The sequence below is a fragment of the Diabrotica virgifera genome, chromosome 4, assembly GCF_917563875.1.
Source record: "Diabrotica virgifera virgifera chromosome 4, PGI_DIABVI_V3a".
Taxonomy (NCBI): domain Eukaryota; kingdom Metazoa; phylum Arthropoda; class Insecta; order Coleoptera; family Chrysomelidae; genus Diabrotica; species Diabrotica virgifera.
The window spans coordinates 223,353,838-223,374,332 of NC_065446.1; the positions used below are offsets into that span (position 1 = coordinate 223,353,838).

Consider the following 20,495-nt stretch of genomic DNA (forward strand, 5'->3'; position numbering starts at 1 on the left):
GCGATAATATACACTGCCACAATACAACCGATGTAATTCAATACGTTCAATACGGCCACAACTGCAAAAATCAAAAGAGATGTGGCGATAATATACACTGCCACAATACAACCGATATAATTCAATACGGTCACAACTGCAAAAATCAATTGAATTTTTCATTATATTGCTGCTGTATCTCCTAGGTATTGTTTTATAAATGACTTTCTTCACAATGCAATATAGCCATAACTATCAAAATAATAATAACGTTTTATTTTTAATAAATTGTAATAAGATCCAGCCAATAAGTGTATAATTTGCTACCTAAATTGTAATTTTGGAGCCAGTCATTCTCAAAATAAATTATTTACAGGGCAAAACGCGTTTATTACAGAACGTTTTGCTCATTTCTCGAGAATATTGTGTTTTGCATTTGTGGCACTATTGAACTAGGTGTGCGAAATATATAGTGCTTGAGTGATATTTTCAATGCATTTCCCATTTAAAATCGAACGAGTAGGCGCGTCTACAAACAGGCAATTTATACGTAGCATGCATTAAAACGCATGCATTAGGCACGGGAATCACTATTTGTTTATAGCTTTGTTTGACAATATTAAAATTAATTTTTAGCAATTCAAATAATCAATACCGGTATAATTTGACTACAACTTTCAAATGCTGAATTGCTATTTTGTTTATTAGTCAAAAGTTATTCGGGTTCAAAAATTGCAATTTTTCTATTTTTTGAAAGTTCAACCGCCTTTATCTCGAAAACTATGCATCCTACTAGAAAACTTGTAAGAACATTTTTTTCTTCGAACGACCCAAAAAATACAAAACAATGTTTTGTTTTGCAAAAAATCGCTGTTACATAATTTCTCAAGTTCTTTGTTTATAACAATCTTATCGACATTCGGATCAACTGTTACCCAAAAAATCTACGGGTCAAAATACATAAAAAAAATGGGTAAGTCCATCTGAATAAAGGAGGCCGTTGTACACTGCCTGACGACAGGACTATTTCCTCAAAAACGACAAAGTATATCGTTATAGCAACAAATCGAATAAGATGTAAATTGGAGTTGGAGTGTTAGATAATAGAACAAGTGATGGAGTTAAATATCTAGGTATCACACTATCTAGCTACGACATACGCGACAGAAACACGACGTGACACAGAGAGGACCAAAAGATTGCTCGAAACAGCGTAGATGAAAACCTTTCGAAAAAACGATGGTAAGACACTATGGGACAGAGCCAGAAGTACAGATATATGACAGATATACTAGGTGGAGAGCATTAATAACAGGGTAAGAAACAGAAGAGTAGAATGGAATGACAACATAAGCCCAATGACACAAACAGAGTGGTACGGACAGCGAGAAATGGTCCCCTAAAATAAAGACGATCAGTGGGAATACTATGAAAACGATGGAACAACAATTGAACAACAATGGAAGAACAAGACTAAGAAGAAGGAGAAGAAGTGCCTGGGAGATACACTTTCTTCTATCTCGCTCGTTTTTACTTTATTTTCATTAAAAGTTTCTTCACCGAATCTGATCTCTACTATGGTGTATTTTCCAAAAAACTCTTCTTCTTTTTCTTCTTACAGTGCCCTCTCCTCAATGGAGGTTGGATACTACAATTGCAAACTTTTGTCTGTCTTCAGCTGTTCTTATTAGCTGTCCAAAATTTAACCCTGTCTATTTTGAGGTGTTTCTGAGCCACGATAGTCTTTTCCTTTCTAGTCCTCTCTTTCCCTCGATCTTTCCTTTCACTATAAGTTGACCATATTTGTACTTATTATTTCTCATTAGGTGGCCTTGGTTTAATGTTTATCTAATTTTCACTGTGTTAAAAAGTTTTCTTTCTTTGCCTATTCTATGCAGAACTTCTTCTTTTAAGGTATGCCATGTCCATGAAATTTTAAGGATTCTCCAGTAAATCCATACTCAAATAAATTTTAGTGTAGCTATATAAATTTATGAAAAAAAAAAAATAAAATAAATAACGGCTTTTAGTACGACAGGGTTCTATGAACACTTGTCGTATCATAGCTGCTTATCAGAGTTGATATCTTAAATTATATTCGTAATTTTTAATTATATAATTATATATTATCGTCCAGATTGTGTTGCAAAATCAATTTTCTAAACTATTTTAGTTCTGACGTTTCCTTTTGTTAAGATTAAAAATAGAAAAATATCGTTAAAACTACCGCGAAATTAAGATAAGAAAAAACCAGATACACGCCCTAGCGCGTGTAACTTTTGAAATATTATTTATCGAAGAAAAAATGCCAGATGGAACTTGACTTCTACGGAACACAAAAAGAAGTATGGAGAATGATCAGGGGACAAAGAAAGGAGATGAACGAATTAATAAAAACGAAACACATTCAGAAGGAAACATGGGCACACTACTTCCGGTCTCTATTTACTAAAGTCGACGAAAATCAACCACCAACACCTGAAGTTACGACCAACGAGGGAATAAACATCCAGGAGACAGAGATAAAGGAAGCATTAAGAAAATTAAAAAATAGAAAATCTCCAGGAGAGGACAGAATGTCAAACGAACTCCTAAAGTGCGAAGGACAAGATTTATCTAAACAACTATTAAAACTAATACAAAAAATAATAGAACAAAACAGAATACCTACTACAAGAATGGAGATCAAGCATCCTAATACCCCTCTTCAAAAAAGGAGACAAATCGGAACCGGAGAATTACAGAGGAATTAACTTATTAAACACAACATTAAAATTAACAACCAAAGTGAAACAAATTGAATTAAGTTGTAACATTAGCAGAAGAACAACAAGGTGTTTAGGTCGGAAAGATCATGCACTACGGCGTCAGTCTGACGCTATATTTATAATGAGGCAAGTTGAAAAATACAACAAACCGGCATATTTATGTTTCGTCGACCTTAAAAAAGTATTTGACATGGTCAAATTAAAGGACGTTGTTTATTTTTTATACTCAAGAGAGGTACCTCTAGAAATAATTAAAACGATCGAAAACACCTCCCGGAAAAATACAATAAAAGTAAAAGTTGAAGATGAACTAACTGATCCAATTGAAGCCGGCAATGGAATAAAACAGGGGGATTTCTTGAGTCTTTATTGTTCAACCTGATCACGGGTAAAAAAATAAAAAAAGTAAGAACTAAAAAAGATACCAAATGGAAGAAAAACAACTTAAAATAATCTACTATGCAGACGTTGCAGTACTAATCTCTCAAAGTGAAGATGATTTTTACAACGTATGCTGCACCAATTTAACATAACCGCCAGAAAATTTAACATGTTAGTTTCCCCAAAAAAGACAAAATGCAGGGTTATAACAGCAAATCCGATAAGATGTAAATTGGAGCTAGAGAATCAGATAATAGAACAAGTGATGGAGTTTAAGTATCTAGGCATCACACTAACTAGCTACGGAAGGCTCTAAACAGAAGTGGAAGATCAAGTGAATAGAGCAAACAGAGCCGCAGGTTGCCTGAATGACACAATATGGAGAAATAAACACATCGAAAAAGAAATGAAAAGCAGAATTTACAAAACAGTCATCAGACCAATAATGACATACGCGGCAGAAACACGACCCAACACAGAGAGGACAAACAGATTGCTCGAAACAGCGGAGATGAAAACCCTCTGAAAAATCGATGGAAAGTCTCTTTGAGACAGAGCTAGAAGTACAGATATACGACGGACATGCAAGGTAGACAACATTAATAATTGGGTCAGAAAAAGAAGAATAGAATAAAATGACCACGTAAGCCGAATGACAAGAAATAGTACAGCGAGAGACGGTTTCCCAATAGGAAGACGATTAGTGGGAAGACCACAAAAACGATGGAACGACCACTTACTAGAGACACATTGTAATAACAGGCAGTAATGTCTATACAAAAAGAAAAAGAAGAAGAAGAAAAGAAAATGCAGGCAAGGATTTTGTTATTGCGAATTTACATTCATGTGGGTGAGAAATTGATCCATAAAAACCATGGAGAGATTAAATTCAACTAGGTATTAACGTTCATAAGATCAGATATCAAGAAATCGTTGGTAGTTCTCTGCAAAGTCGAACGACTTCTTCTTCTTCTTTAAGTGCCGTCTCCTAATCGGAGGTTCGATATTATCATTATCTTTACTCTATCTTTCGCTGCTCTAAAGAGTTCTATAGAACTGCATCTAAACCAGTCCCTTAAATTCTTTAACCATGACACTCTCCTTCTTCCTAAACTCCTTCCGCCTCTTTTCTTTCCCTGTATTACCAGTCTTAGCATCTCATATCGCTGTCCCCTCATTATGTGTCCTAGATATGGTAACTTTCTTATTTTTATTGTGATTATTATTTCGCATTCTTTACCGATTTCTACCCACAAAGAAAAATTAAGCCAAAATACCAAAGAGCTAATAAGTAAAAGAAGACAACTGACGGAAAAATACGACTCCAACTACACAACACTGAAGAAATTAAATAAAGATATCCACCGGTCAATCCGAAAAGACATAAGAGAAATACAAGAGAAATAACTCAAATAATTCAAGAAAACAAAAGTTTAAAAGTTTTGCGGCGAAGTACGAATAACATTGGCAACAAAAATATGTACAGAATAAGAAACAAAGACAACAGCATTGCGCTACGGATAGAGCCGAAATCCTTAAGGTTGTCGAATCGTTTTATCACGAAATGTATGAGAGGGCCATTTAAAGAGAGGGCATTTCCATTTAAAAAAACATAAATTTGGTCTGCCACTATGTTATCGAACACCCTGTAATATTCTAACTAACTTTGTAATGTGAAACTCAAAGTTGGCTACAATGTTTGTGATTAACTTTTATCGCTATCTATTACTGTAACGGATCTACGGAGCTTTACCCCACTAATCAATCGTCCTGTATTTTATAAACGAATTTGCTACAAAGGTGTTAAAAAAGCGAATGACGAAACGAAACAACTTCTAAGCTAAACAAGAATGTCATCAACTTCTAATAGAAATGGACTGTAAGGTCATAGAATTACAGCACTTAAACTAGAAAGTTTGGACAAAATAACACTAAAATAACACCAGCGGCCCGCGGGCCGCATGTGGCCCTCTGGCGTTTTTATGTGACCCGAACGCTAACTAATCTGTAAATGATCGACACCAAAGTTTGTTTTTGTGCTGCATGCATTCAAGTTGAAATAGCAGAGAAACTGTCGACTTTAGGTGTATAATGATACTAATAACTTTTGTAGTTCTTGAAAACACCTTTAAAATGAGCAATACTAAATGTCGAGTACATTCAAACTAAGCGGGATATTCTGCAAAATTTGATGACTAATGTATTTTAAGAAGAAATAAGAAGTATATTTAACCCCTCATCCACCAGAATTTAAATACATCATTTTCCTTCTACAATATCTTTTACTATAGTGTCATTTCTATAGTGTTATGTTCAAAAAGTTGGACTGGATTAAAATAAATAGTTATTGAAAAAAATAAGATCAAATTATAAAGCGCATTTTAAATTTTCTTAAAAATCTTCTTCTCCTTTATGTAACTAGAAAAAGATAAGAGACACGAAAAAAAGATACCACACAAAAATGTAGGGTTTTTTCAGATATAAATTTCATTTTTGTTTTTCATTACTGTATCTCTTATAATTTTCAAGTTACATGCAGAAAAAGAAAGATTTTTAAGAAATTTTAAAAACGCGCTCTAAAATTTGATCTTTTTTTTTAAAAACCTTTCGTTTTAAACCCGTCCAACTTTTTGAACATAAAAATAAGACTTACAATAAAAGGGATTGTAGAAGGAAAACGATTCATTTACATTTTGGTGGATGAGGGTTAAAAGTACTTCTCATTTTTTCTTAAAATACATTTGTTATCAATTTTGTTTGCAGCATATCTCGCTTAGTTTTAATGTAATGGACCTCTAATACAGCTCATTTTGAAGATCTTTTCAAGCACTACAAAAAGTATTAGTAGCATTATACACCGAGAATTGACCGTTTCTCTGTTATTTCAAGTTGAATACACCAATTTGAGAATGTACCAAAAAACAAACTATTTTCACCTACCATATCTCTTTTTGTGTTTTTGTATCTCTTTTTGTGTTTTGTGTTTTTGTAACTAGAAAATTTATGAGGGCAAGTGTCTCTTTGATTTTTTATAACCTACAAAAATGTTTAAGATAGTTTTTTAGGTAGATGCATAGTTTTTAAGGTATTCGCAAAAAACCGTTCGAAAAGGTATTATATTTCAATGAAAATGGTTAATTTTCAACCACGAATATCTCAAAAAGTATTGAGTTTTCAAAAAAAAAATTATAGAAAAATTTATGCTTAGAATTAGGTTCTTTAGCGAATTCTGTGGTCATTTTAACCATAAAATTTTCCACCCTTAACAAGGGGTGGGAACAACCCCCATGATAAAAGCACACATCGGCAGAGGGTAGACTTTGAATTAGGAGATAAGTAGAGGCTAGGCCCAAAATTTCATTAAAATCCATGCAGTAGGATAGAATTCAGAGTTAATATCCTATTCTTGCTTCCATTGACTGGCGTAATATTAAATTAAATAATTTTGAACATTTAGATCATTTAAAATATATCGAGTCAATATTTCCAAACCGACTCATCACTATTGCATGAAATAAAAACCAATAAACCCAATACCAATACAGCATTTTCGTCGCATCACATATGCTGACCCCATTTTGCTTTTAGCGATTGTTGGAGTCCATCAATCACTCTTGATTTTTTTTGCAGGTCTCTTGGTGGAGAGACGGAGATCTTGTCACTGACGAGACTGAGTATTTTTCCGATCGGCGGAAATCCCAGAGCGTCCTCAAAATTGACAAGCTCACTCGTTCACACCTCCTGGCCATATACAGGTAATTTACACTTTTTTTGCTTTTACACACTTTTTGCATTTAAGCGTTGAGTAGGGTCGCCTATATTAGTTTTTGATGGTAAATCAGAGGGATTTGCTACATTCTTGTATCAATATTTAAGATTTAATATCGTACTCTCAAAAAACTGTACGGAATGTAATAACTTTATTAGTCCAGGGTAATAAGGATTTTCTCGGGACACTCAAAGATCCAGGTAGCTGATTACTTTTTTAGTTATTGTAGACCTATAGGAAGAAAACCTACCTGTTTCCTGCCTAGAGTTCGCGTCCGTTTTTTAATTATTAGCAATTTAGTGCAAAAATCGCGATTTTTTTTATTTTTTGCACTCCATTCAAAAACAATAGTTGACATAAAATTACAAAATTCAGTTTTTTAGAACATTGAAAAACCTTCAAAATGCCGAGTTTTGAAAATTAAAAAGTTAATTTGTTGCTACGCAAACTGCGAAATAAGTGAAAATCGTTATTTGTTAATAACTTTTACTAAAACTACCTTAGAACTTTAGTGTTTCACCCAAAGTTGGACATTGGGGTACTTAACAAACCCTCAAAATTTGAGACCGATCCATTAATTAGTTTAAGAGTTCTTCTATTTGTTTTTCCCAGAGACCTTTACTTTGCAATAAGATAAGACAGAAAATAATGAAGATAGTGCAATTCTGAGTATGCCAAATATAAGTAGAAGAGTGTTATTAAAATGTATTAAAAAAGATAAAAAAAAATAATTAACATAGCCAATAATTCTAATGCCAAATTTTTAAAATTTTGTAGTTTATAAACATTTAGAATAACTTTAAAAATGTTGTCCGTAAAAACAATTTTTTTATATATTCGAAAAGATAGTATTTTAACACGAATTTTCAAATAAAAAATTTAGCCTGGGCTCATTTGGGACAAAGTCAGCCATATTTTTTTTAATTCACAGCTAATTTGTTTATAATGATTAAAGAATCTCTCATTAATGCCATTTTAAAGAATGAGATTTGTATTTTTTTTTTAAATTTGCACAAACATTATACCTTCACAGCACCCTCTACGTTTTTTCAAAATGTAGTGCAAACGATTACTAGGGGAATCTACAAATCCAGCGAGTTAAAATACTGAAAAAGCAATTTCAAACAAATATAATTTGCTGTATCTCCGGATCAACTCAATGGATTTTTATCTTTCTTTTTTTAATTGGTATGTAATTTTTTACGTACATTACAAATATGCAATTTGTTTATAAATTTATTAATTAATAAACAGTCTAATTTGTTTAAACAATTCTTGAAAAAATATTTTTTTACAAAAATCTATTTTTTTAATCATAGTATCATTAACGATCACAGAAAAAGTTAAAGTACACTTTAATAAATAAATGATTTTTATTAGATAATTATTTATTGAAGATAATTTATTTATTAAAGTATACCTTAACTTTTTCTATGATTAATAGGGATAGTATGAATAAAATCATGGATTTTTGGGAAAAAATTATTTTTTCAAAAATTGTTTAAACAAATTAGACTGTTTAGTAATTAATAAATATCTAGACAAATTGCACACTTGTAATATACAGAAAAATTACATACAAATTAAAAAAAGAACGATCAAAATATATTCAGTAGGTCCCGAGGTATAGAAAATAATAGTAGTTTTAAGTTGCTTTTTATAGTTTTTGAACTCGTGCATTTGTCGGCTCCCAGCTCCCCCTTCACTTACCACGACTAGTCACCAATTAAAATACATTTTTAAAAATTCGTGTAAAATATCAGTTTTTCTAATATGTAAAATGACTTTTTCTACAGAAAATATTTTTAAAGTTATTCTAAATGTTTATAAACTACAAAATTTCACAAATTTGGCATTAGAATTTTTGACTATTGGGACCGTGCAAGTTCGGCAAAGCGACCCCTATTTCTACGCTCTGTACTATTATTCGCACTTTTAATTATATTGGCCAATTATATTAGTCCTGGTTACTGGATAATTGTCAAGGCCATAGTCCAAAAAAAATAATAAGAAGAAAAAATAAGATTCAGGTTATGTTATGAAAACATCAACAATTGTATGTAGTAAATAAAATTAGTTATTAAAATGCAGTACTGCAAGCAAAATACAATTAATTAAATTTACCTTTATATAATAATTGCATATCATATCAATATTGTGGAGCAATATATAATTTTTCTGCTTCATTGACAGAAGGTATGAAATATACGTCAATTTGACAATTTCAATTGACAATATGAATTATTTAAGATAGTTGCAATATTTCTCCGCGACTCACGCAGGGTCGTTTCTCGTTTCCCTTTCCAAGTACTTGCACACCGCGAATATTAGATAATCTTTTTATCGTTTTTTAGTACATTTTGATAGTATCAGTTTTCTACTTTCATTTGGAATAATCAGAATTGCCCTATCTTCATTATTTTCTGTCTTATGTTATTGCAAATTAAAGGTCTCTGGGATAGACAATTAGAATAACTCTTAAACTAATTAATGGACCGGTCTCAAATTTTAAAGGTTTGTTAAGTACCCCAATTCCCAACTTTGGGTGAAACACTAAAGTTCTAAGCTAGTTTTTGTAAAAGTTATTAACAAATAACGATTTTCACTTATTTTGCAGTTTGCGTAGCATCAAATTAACTTTTTAACTTTCAAAAATCGGCATTTTGAAGGTTTTTTAATGTTCTAAAAAATTAAATTTTGTAATTTTATGTCAAATATTTAGCTTTTGAATGGGGTGAAAAAATCGAAAAAATCGCGATTTTTGCACTAAATTGTTAATAATTAAAAAACGGACGCGAACTCTAGGCAGGAAACAGGTACGTTTTCTTCCTCTAGATAGGTCTACAATAACTAAAAAAGTAATCAGCTACCTGGATCTTTGAGTGTCCCGAACATGGTCTATTTCTAGCTTATTACCCTGGTCTATATATTGCTAGACATAATTACGAAGGCTGGCTTTCAGTTTTGCATATAGCCATATATTATGGTATAACTGGACCCAAACCCGATATCCAAAGTGAAAGTCCAAAATAACACCAAATTGTTCTATATGGTCCACATAATGTTCAGGAAAAAGTCACACCATTTTGAGCGTCGGGTTTGGGGGGAGAGGGGGGAGAAATCGGTAAATTCGTAGTTTTTTACGTTTTTCGTCAATATTTCTAAATCTATGCGGTTTAGCATGTTTATACAAAACCTTCTATCAGAGCCTGTTTTACTTCAAATCAGGCCTGAGGCACTACACAATTTTCGGGCCCCTAAATATAAACGAAATAAAACGAAATGGACGAAATAAACATCAGATCAAAAAACTGAAAAATGCGTTTTTATTATTTTTAAAAAATCTATCGAATGACACCAAACACGACCCCCTCCCTTTCCCCGGAGGTGGTGTGTGGGGAGCTACTTTAAAATCTGAAATAGGAACCCCCATTCTTTAGTGCAGATTTGGATTCCTTATGTAAAATAAGTAACTATTATTGGAGACATTTTTTCGAACTATGGATAGATGGCGCTATAATCGGAAAAAACGATTTTTGTAAATGGAAAATTAAATGAAAAAATTGAAAACCCCATTAAAATGAAAAACTTAACTTAACTTTTTTGGTTTTAGAACCAAATCTTCACAACCTAATAGGTCCCCATGAAGCTTTATTTATTGTAAATTTAGCAACCATGATTTGTATTAATTTTTTTGTAATAATATATAATTTTCTATATTTAAAATAGCCAAAGAATCGACTTTGTCGATTTAGAGAATTTCCTAAATACGACGTTACTCTTTCAGTACCGAGAAAGATCTTTATAGGCTATTGATTATGTACTATAGAAAGGAACTACAACGTTAACAGGGTTTTATTATTTCGTATGGTCAATGAATATATATATGGAAACACCGCGGAGTGCTACCATTTAAAGGGGTGCGTTTTTGAGAAATGGAGGACTTAGTCCTTGGGCACAGGTTACATTAGGGTAAGTTCTATGCACTTTTGGTACAAACACGTCTACATAAAAACTGTTCCTGGTTAAATTTCCTATCTAAATATAACATTTTAAAGGCAAAGATACTTTTTTATACAAAAATATATTCAAAATAAAAAGCACAAAGAAACCCAAAAGAAAGAAATTTTGTTTTTTATCCCATAACTTTTGTCTACGGGGATATAGGTATAGGCATTGCTTCACAGAAAAAAAAAAACCAAATATTTTCTCTTTAAAATGGTGTTTGGTAGAGGTCATTAGGATTTACAGTTTTCGAAATATGATTTTTCAAAGTTCGCCACTCACAGCAATTTTGGGCAATTTTCCTTGTTATTTCGCAAATATTGTTCTGTAATTTTTTATACGCAACTTTAGGCATATACAATGGTAAATGTAAGAGGAATAGAAATTAATTACCTTTAAAATGTTCTACTGTATAATGTTGTGCGACTTCTTTTAAAGAGGTTATCTTTTTCAAGATTTTATACTTTTAACGAGTTTTTATATTTTTTACGATTATTTGTTAAATTTCCTATTATAATTTTTTTTCTACATTTAGGTATATATTATATAATAAAAAAGAAAGCTTATTCTGTTTTTTTTTTTAAATGGTGTATTATAAAAAATTCTAGGATTATTTTTGAATAAGATATGCTTTTTCAAAATGTAATAAGTACTTGCAACGATTTTTGATTTTAGGATTATTTTTTAAATTTCTCATTATAACTTTTTTATGTAATTGTGTGTTATGATTGAATCTTATTTTTTATAGGTAATACTTTGGATCCACTTGACTCGGCCGGGCAAACTTCAAAATATGGATTAATTCCAATATTTACTGTCAAATCTCCTGCACCACAAGTTTTGCTTGAAAAAATGGCATGTAAATGTACCAAAGGATGTACAAAAAACTGCGGTTGTAGGGAGATAGGAATTAGTTGTTCAATATTCTGCAAAGGTACATGTGCATGGGTACTAATTGTGGGAACTCTAAGATAACTGAGGTGTCAGAGAAAGATATTGAAGCTAATGCTAACGAAGAGATGGACTTTGATTTTGAAAATTTTTTAAATGTCAACGTTTAAATACTTTTAACTAAAGTGATGTTTTCTAAGACTAATGTTTATGTAATTTTTGTAAAAGAAATAATTTTAAATAATACAGGAAAAAAATATCAAAGAATCATTTGGTTTCCATTATTTAAATATAGATGCTACACCATTTTAAAGAACAGAAAGTAAGCCCTCTTTATTGAGCAATATATAGTATATTCATGTACAAGAAAAAAAGTTATAATAAGAAATTTAAAAAATAATCCTAAAATCAAAAATCGTTGCAATTACTTATTATATTTTGAAAAATAATATCTGCAGTTTTTTATATTTTTTAATTTTTTGAGGTACACCATTAAAGTAAATAAAATAAGCTTTTTTATTATATAATATAATATAATATATACCTAAATGTAAAAGAAAAAAAGTTATAATGAGAAATTTAAAAAATCATCGTAAAAATGATATTTTTTATATTAGGTATTATATAATATATAATATAATATTGTATAATATTAAAAGAAAGTCGTATAACGTTATACAGTAAACCATTTTAAAGATAATTGATTTCTATTTCTATTACGTGTACCGTTGTATATACCTAAAGTTACGTAGACAAAAGTTACAGAACAATATTTGCAAAATAACAAGGAAAATTGCCCAAAATTGCTGTGAGTGGCGAACTTTGAAAAATCATATTTCGAAAATTATAAATCCTAATTACCTCTACTGAACAACATTTTAAAGAAGAAATATGTAGGTTTTTTTTCTGTAAAGCAATGTCTATACCTATATCCTCGTGGACAAAAGGTATGGGACAAGAAACAAAATTTCTTTCTTTTGGGTTTCTTTGTGCTTTTTCTTTTGAATACATTTTTGTAAAAAAAAGTATCATTGACTTTAAAAAGTGATATTTAGATAGGAAATTTAACCAGGAACAATTTTTATGTAGGTATGTTTATACCAAAAGTGCATAGAACTCACCCTATTGTAACCTGTGCCCAGGGACTAATTCACCCATTTCTCAAAAACGCACCCCTTTAAATTGTAGCACTCTGCGGTTTTTTCATATATAGATGTCCATTTACCATATGAAATAATAAAACCCCGTTAACGTTGTAGTTCCTTTTAGCTATCTTATTTTGAATATAATCAATAGCCTATTAACCTGAAGCGTTGCTATTGCTAATGGGTAGGTATAGTTAAATACATTGTTAGCAACGTTTCTATATAATATGTGCAAACGTCGATATGATATTATTTTTAATAAAAAAAGTCATCATACTTTGTGGATTTTGTTTTGTAAGATATTAGATGTGCTCCTGCGGCAAAGTTTTTTAAAATGTGCCACTTCTTCCACTAAATCATCAACATCGATATCGTTCTTATAGTATTCGGTAATAGTTTACAAGTTTATTGTTTCACTATTGTCTGTGAAAAAGATGTTAAAACTATATAGTTTACAGAATTAAAAGCATCTTTTCGTATAGATAGTTGCGTAATTAAAATATCACAAATAGGTAAACAACTATTTATTTTAAAAGTTTCATTAAAAAATCGTTTCAGGAACTCTTGAATTTTCATAAAAAAATTGTTTTCCGTCCTCAGGAAAGCTTATCTTTATATATGAAACGCTTATCGTCTATAATTTTTTAGCAAAAATTTCCAATTTCTGAAAATTTTTGTCTTGTTTTCTGTATACATATTTGATTAAACTATTGTAAAGTTCACACACCACTGTAACTTTTACTGATTGCCTTTATGCGGTCCAAAATGTTATTCCAAATCGTTGTTAGTTGTCATAAGAATAAATTCTAACGTAGGTATTTGTTTTCCCTAACAAATCATTTGCTTCCACTGACGTCATCCTTGTTTGGTTTGAATCTTCGCTAGATTGGTCCAACGCGATTTTAAATAAATGAACGAAATAATTTTGAAAATTTATTTTGATATGGCAATAAATAATTTTTTAGGATTTCCGGGCCCTTTTAAAATGCGGACCCGAGGCAGGTGCCTCATAGGCCTAGTGGTAAAATAGGCCCCGCCTTCTATACGAAACTATTCTACATTAAATTTGAAATAAAAAAGGTCCTATACATAATAGCTTTTACTTTGGATGTCTGGGTTAGGCCTTTTTTTGGACCAATTATAGATATTATACTACCTCCGTAACTTTTGAACCGTTCATTTTAGAAGTATTATGCATAGGGCCTTTTTCATTTCAAATTTAATGTAGAAAATTTTTGTATAGAAGGTTGTTCATGCTAAACCACATAGTTTTAGAAATATTGAAGAAAAACCTAAAAAACTATGAAATTACCGATTTCTACCCACCCCCCCCCCCCAAACCCGACACTCATCAAAATGTTGTGACTTTTTTCTGAACATTATGTGGACCATATAGAACCATTTGGTGTTGGAGGATAACTTTCACTTGGATGTCTGGGTTATGCTATCTTTTGGATCAATTATTGTTTCATACTAATAATAGAAAATACGCCTATCAAAATTTTCAATGTATTTTAAAAGTAATAATTTTTTTTCGAATCCGGAGAAAACTAATAATGGTAGGGGAGCCCAAGCGGGGATTTTTGCAGTTACTCGAGCGCATCAGATTATTACATGGGGGGGGGGAACCTTGTACCCTGAAAATGTACCTCTACCATATATTAGCTCTTAATGCCGGGGAGTTCGTTAAGGGGTGCGAAAAAAAATCTATCCTTAGAAAAACTCGAAATCGTCAGATTAACACAACGTAAGTTAAATACATACAAAACGGTGTATATTTAAAAAATCAGACGATTTAAGCGGGACGCAAGGAAATGGGTGAGTCCCAAAGTTTCACAAGAAAAAAGCAAATATTTCGCGAAATAAATGACAGATCCAAAAACTAAAAAATTTGTGCTCAATATTTTGCAAAAATCTGTCGAATAATGCCAAATATTACTTCCCACGGAGAGGGGTGGGGGTAAATTTAAAATTTTAAATACGGATCCCATGATATTTAGCGAAATAAACATCAGACCAAAAATCTGAAAAATACACTTATACAATATTTTTGAAAAATATGTTGAATGGCACCAAACACAATTCCCCACGGAGATGGGGTGGGGGTTATTCTTTTTCTCATGAGCATCTTTCAGTGCGTCACAGTTTATCGATTGCTTTCTAATGCAATAAATTGTATGTGACAGAAAAAAAGGCACGTCGGTGATTACAGACATTTATAACATTTATTTTAGTTGAATTGTATAATATATCTACGAGTATAATCTGTACAATTTATAAGACTAGACAAATCAAAGAAAATACCATTTTATAAATGCAATAAACACAATTGATTTGTTTTTATGCCAAATTGCAAATAAAATGTGACAACTGTCAAATTTAAGTGAAATGTCATGTTAGAATAAAGGTTATAAATGTGTATTATCACGGACTTACCTTTTTTCTATCATTTGTGACGCACTGAAAAATGCTCATGAAAAGGACCATACTTTATAATCTGAAATGAGAGCCTCCATTTTTAATTGCAGATTTGGATTCCCTACGTAAAAATAAGTAACTTTTATTCGAGACATTTTTTCAAATTATGGATAGATGGCGCTATAATCTAAAAAACGATTGTTGGAAATGGGATATTAAATTAAAAATGGAAAGTCCCCACTAAAATGGAAAACTTTACTTAACTTTTTTTGGGCTTAGGACCTACTCTTCACGACCCAATAGGTCCCCATAACGCTCGAGTGACTGCACATTTAGCATACTTTGCTCCCCTACCATAAGTATTTATGAAAAATCTAAACGCAAAATGAAAGATTACTTTATTACCAAGTGCCGAAAATCCCTTAGAATGAATAAAAAGTTTCTTTTGAATTAGATATTTGAAATTAAAAATAACACTAAATTTTTTCTTAGTTTTTCACTTCTGTAACTTATTAAAATAAACATTATAGAAATTTTCAGGGACTTTCGGCCCTCGTTAATAATGTAGTTTTTCATTCTGAGTTTAAATTTTTCAAAAATACTTATTAGTTTTCTCAGGATTGGAAAAAAATGAATCCCATTTAAATAGCATAGAAGCCGAAAGTTCGTACCCGCCTCCTTAAATACCTGTTGTAGCCAGTGCTCTCCTTTCTCTCCCATCCATCTAATCATTTGTGGATCTATTTGGTTCTCGACTGCCGCTTTTTCAATTTTATTATTCTTTGTGGCCTCTTCCAATTCTTTTTTTCTTATATTCTCTGATTCTTCTTCCTCTTTGGCTTCTGGTCTATTTCCTTCTGCTTCTCTCCTCTCTATTTCTTGTTTGAATTATTTATCTTCGTGGTACTCTTTCCATATTTCTACTATCTCTGTATTCTGTATTTTCAATTGGTTATTTTTATCTTTAATTTCGTACTGTTCTCTATTTTTCCCTCCGAAACTCTTTATGCAGTTCCAGAATTTTCTGTTATCTGTTTTGTAATTTGCTTCCTGGTCTCTACCGAATTTTTTTCAGCTCAAATTTTTCGCTTCCCTTACTGCTGTCTTTGCTCTATTACATTTCTTTATATATCCTGCTTTGTTATTTTCATCTCTACATTGTTGATATTTTTTCAGGCTTGCTTTTTCTCCTTTAGTATTTTGTTCATTTCTTGACTCTACCATTCTGTTCTCTTGTGATATATTAATTGTTGACTGTTTTTCGCAAATTTTCTCTGCTGTTTTATGTAGTGTGTTTTAGGACTTTGCATTTTTGTTCATATACAATTATTGGTCTTTTTCCAGCTCTATTCTCAACTCGAGTCATTTCGGCTACAACTAGCTTGTGTTGAGTACTTAGTTTCATATATTTTTCTGTTTTTATATTTTTGATATAGGACGCCCTGAAAGGCCCTAAGGATTAGGAGAAAGAAGAAGATATTTTTAATAACCTTTATTTCTGCAGGAATCATAATGTAATCTATTCAACTTTTGGCATTTACATATTTCTTGTGCTTCAAAAGTATCCTCTGTCAAAAACGTACTCTGCCTCTAAAAACACTCCTCCATATTTTGGTAATAGAATGTATTTCCAATTTTTGGGTCGTTATTTACACAGAATATATGTTCCTCTTTGCAGCTGTGAGGCCAGCAACAGTCGTCTTCAACCACCCCTTGTTGTACGAACTGCAATCGATATGTACCTGAGACCCCTAGAAGTCACACTTATTGGAAACAATCCAGAGTTCAGTGCTGGAAGAAGATACAACATTACCTGTCGGTGTCGAGGTTCGAGGCCCCCAGCAATAATTACTTGGTGGAAGGTAAGTACCCAAAGTAACATTTTATCAGAAGAAAATCATTGTAAAACGAAAACAAGAGGGGTATTATATCTCAATTTGTTTACAGAATGCCATAAACCATCTTAACAGTTTCATTCTTATTAGAAATCATCAGATACTGTATATGTATATATGGTCAAGAATAAAAAACCGCTAAACGCCGTAAAAATGAGTGGCGCATACAATATTCCAGCTACAAAAATTTGATATGAATATTACGTGGCGCACTTACAGTTGAGTGTTTTCTTACAAACTCACGATTTATTTATTGCTTTAAAACCGATTGAGATATGCAAATAAAATTTGGTGAGTTTTAAGACGTAGTTATTTCGCAATTTTTGACATACAATTAAGAATTTTATATTCACCATTGGCGTGAATACGGGTAATATGATCGATCATATTAAAATCAAATGGTGAATATTAAATTCTTAATTGCATGTAAAAAATGCGCAATAACTATCTCTTAAAACCTTCCATATTTGATTTGCATATCTCTACCAGTTTCAGGGCAATAAATAAATCTTCAGTTTGTAAGAAAAAATTTAACATTTCGTATCTCGGAAACGAAGCATTTGCGGACAAATGTTTACAAAGCAAACGGTCACTATTTTTCCATGCAGAACTACCCCTTAAAGTTTGTCGCACTTATTTAGAAACACCCTGTACTGATGAAGAACATGGCTAGTTGTTAAAGTACCTAACTTTTGTATTATCCAACATAAGCGAATGAATCAAAAAACAGAATGTTAAGAAAACCTAAAGCTATAGTTGCGTTTTAATTTCAGTATTTTATAAATGCTAAAATATTCCACAGGGTGTTGCGAACTTTGGGAAATAAACACAGTTTGATTCATACACCCGGTATACAATGAAAATTTACTTCTTTAGCAACAGTATTATTACAGCGATATTGTAAAATAATAAGGCTAAAAAAGGGCTTTTAAAAAAATAACTTAAATCGGTCAAGAGTTTTAGGAGATACGAATCATCAAAAATGACCTATTTTTGAGGTGGCCGTTTTCTCTGACGCGCAGTGTATATTGATATCTTCAAGAAATTTTATATATATATATATATATATTGTTATATTTCTATTTGATATGAAAATTAAATTTTGATAATTATAAACAAAATTCACTTTAATATAAAATATTTTTAATTTTCTCAACCTCGGGCATATAAATTTAGAACAACCTGTATACAACAAATTGTTATATTTAATTTTAAGAAGTGATTAGAATAAGCGTACGAAACTCGGAACAATGTGCTTAGATAAACAAAGTGAATGACGCGTACCATTATCGTTCTTCTCGGAAGGTCGATCATTAGCCTATGCTAAATAAAACTCAGTGAAATAGATGATAGTTCATTATCGTTTTTCGCGGAAGGTTTCGATCATTAGCCTATGCTAAATAAGACTCATTTGAAAGAGAGAATAGGTCATTAAAATTTGTAAATAGTTAGAAAGTATTTTAGAATGGGAATTAAATATTTTCTTTTGAAATCCATTAAGCATATTTAGAAAGATTAAAAATTGGTTTTGAGGAATATTACGAATGAGAGTTGGTGGTGGAAGATTGATTTGTGAATCTGGAAGGGATATTTAGACAGTAGGGGAATGGATGAGAAAGTGAGATCAGAATGTTTTGAGCTGTCGAGAAGTGAAGTCGAGTAGTAGACGGTAGTGTACGGAGAGTGAGAAAGCCGGTATAGTTCCGTGAGTGTGGAGTATCTATCGTGGAACGAGAAGTAGGCCAGGTCGAGAGTAAAAGAACCTCCTTGAGCCAAGAGTGTCCCGGTAGCTGATAGCAGTTTCGAGAAAGGTAGAACACAGCATCACGACAGACGCAGGAACGAGAGCTATTCGAGCTAGTTTTTCAAAGGAGAACATTACTGGAAGCCAGGACGAGGTTTGATCGCAGCCAAGGATAGCAGGAAACGGGTCTTGTGTGAGGACATTTTCAGTTCACCAGGAAAAGGTCAGTCTCATTTGTTTGGACATGAATGTATGGGTTTTTCGTATTAAATTCCACATAAAAAATTGAATAACATAATCAATAATATCAGGAAAGCTTCATCAAACTTAAATAGAGTTGTTCCTAATAACTCCTAATAGTTAAATGTTAATAAAAACTTTCAATTGAAAACCAAAAGGAAATAAGATTCCCATTTTGTAAATGTTATGTTTAAGAATAATAAGAAATAGCAAATATTAAGCATTGATTGCCTTTTAAATAAAATAAAAAATATTTTGATTATAATTGTAACCTATATGTGTATTTTTTTTTACTCTTTTCTTTTCTATCCCGATTAGGAACCATTAAGAAATATTTAGAAGCCACGGAAGTAAGTAATTAATTTATAATTCGCCCTGAGATTGAAAACATATTGATATGTGATCTGGTTAATTAATTGGATTAGTATTAATACATTGATTAAATTAAGTAACATAAAAGAATATTATCTCATATCAATAATCAAGATCACATCAACTGTCGTCCAACGTGGAAAGCATTGTAAAGTATTTCTAGTGGCAAATTTGAAGGATAGAAAGAGTAAAGCCGGTATTTGAAAATTTATATGCCTGTGGTAAAAAGTGAGATACTTACATTTGATAACATAAAATTTTAGATCTCTTTAGGTACAAATTTTACATAACTGATTTAATATTTTATTTTTACGATATTTACATTTGATATATTTATTGACAATTTATAATATTTGGGTAAAAAAAAAGTCGTCTTGGTAACATACTAGTAAAATTTCATATTTGGCGGGGATAGTACTTCTTGAAAACAAATGTCTGTGACAAGAAGCCAAAGCAAAGACAACAAAAAACAAAAAGAACATTCAAATCAAGAAGATATTTTAGACACGACAATCATGGCATCAGAACAGCAAGAATTATCAGGAATAGATAAATTATTACAAATGATGCAACTCCAGTCACAAAGAATGGAACAGAAAATGGATGAAACACAACAAAAACTGGATGACAATCAAAGAGAAACAAAACAAACAATGGAGAAAAATCAGGAAGAAACATCAAAGAAAATGGATAAAGTGGATCAAAAAATGGAGGAAACACAACGAAAAATGGATGAAACACAACAAAAATTGGATCAAAAAATGGATGAAACAAAAAGAATAATGCAAGAAAATCAGAAGGAAACAAAACAAGCCATAGAAGAGAACAACAAGAAAATGGAGGAACGCATAGAAAAGTATGAAATGAAAATTCAAGATAAAATAAAGG

The 20,495-nt window shown here is 31.5% G+C and overlaps 1 long non-coding RNA gene across 1 annotated transcript in view; it reads left to right on the forward strand.

Moving 5' to 3' along the window:
- Positions 1 to 17,218, forward strand: part of LOC114331692 (uncharacterized) — a 23,198-nt gene extending 5,980 nt beyond the window's left edge. Inside the window, exons 2-3 of the long non-coding RNA XR_007697843.1 lie at positions 6,759 to 6,883; positions 17,035 to 17,218. This is a non-coding gene — a long non-coding RNA (uncharacterized LOC114331692). The remainder of the gene's footprint in view (positions 1 to 6,758; positions 6,884 to 17,034) is intronic.
- The last annotated feature ends 3,277 nt before the right edge of the window (positions 17,219 to 20,495 follow it).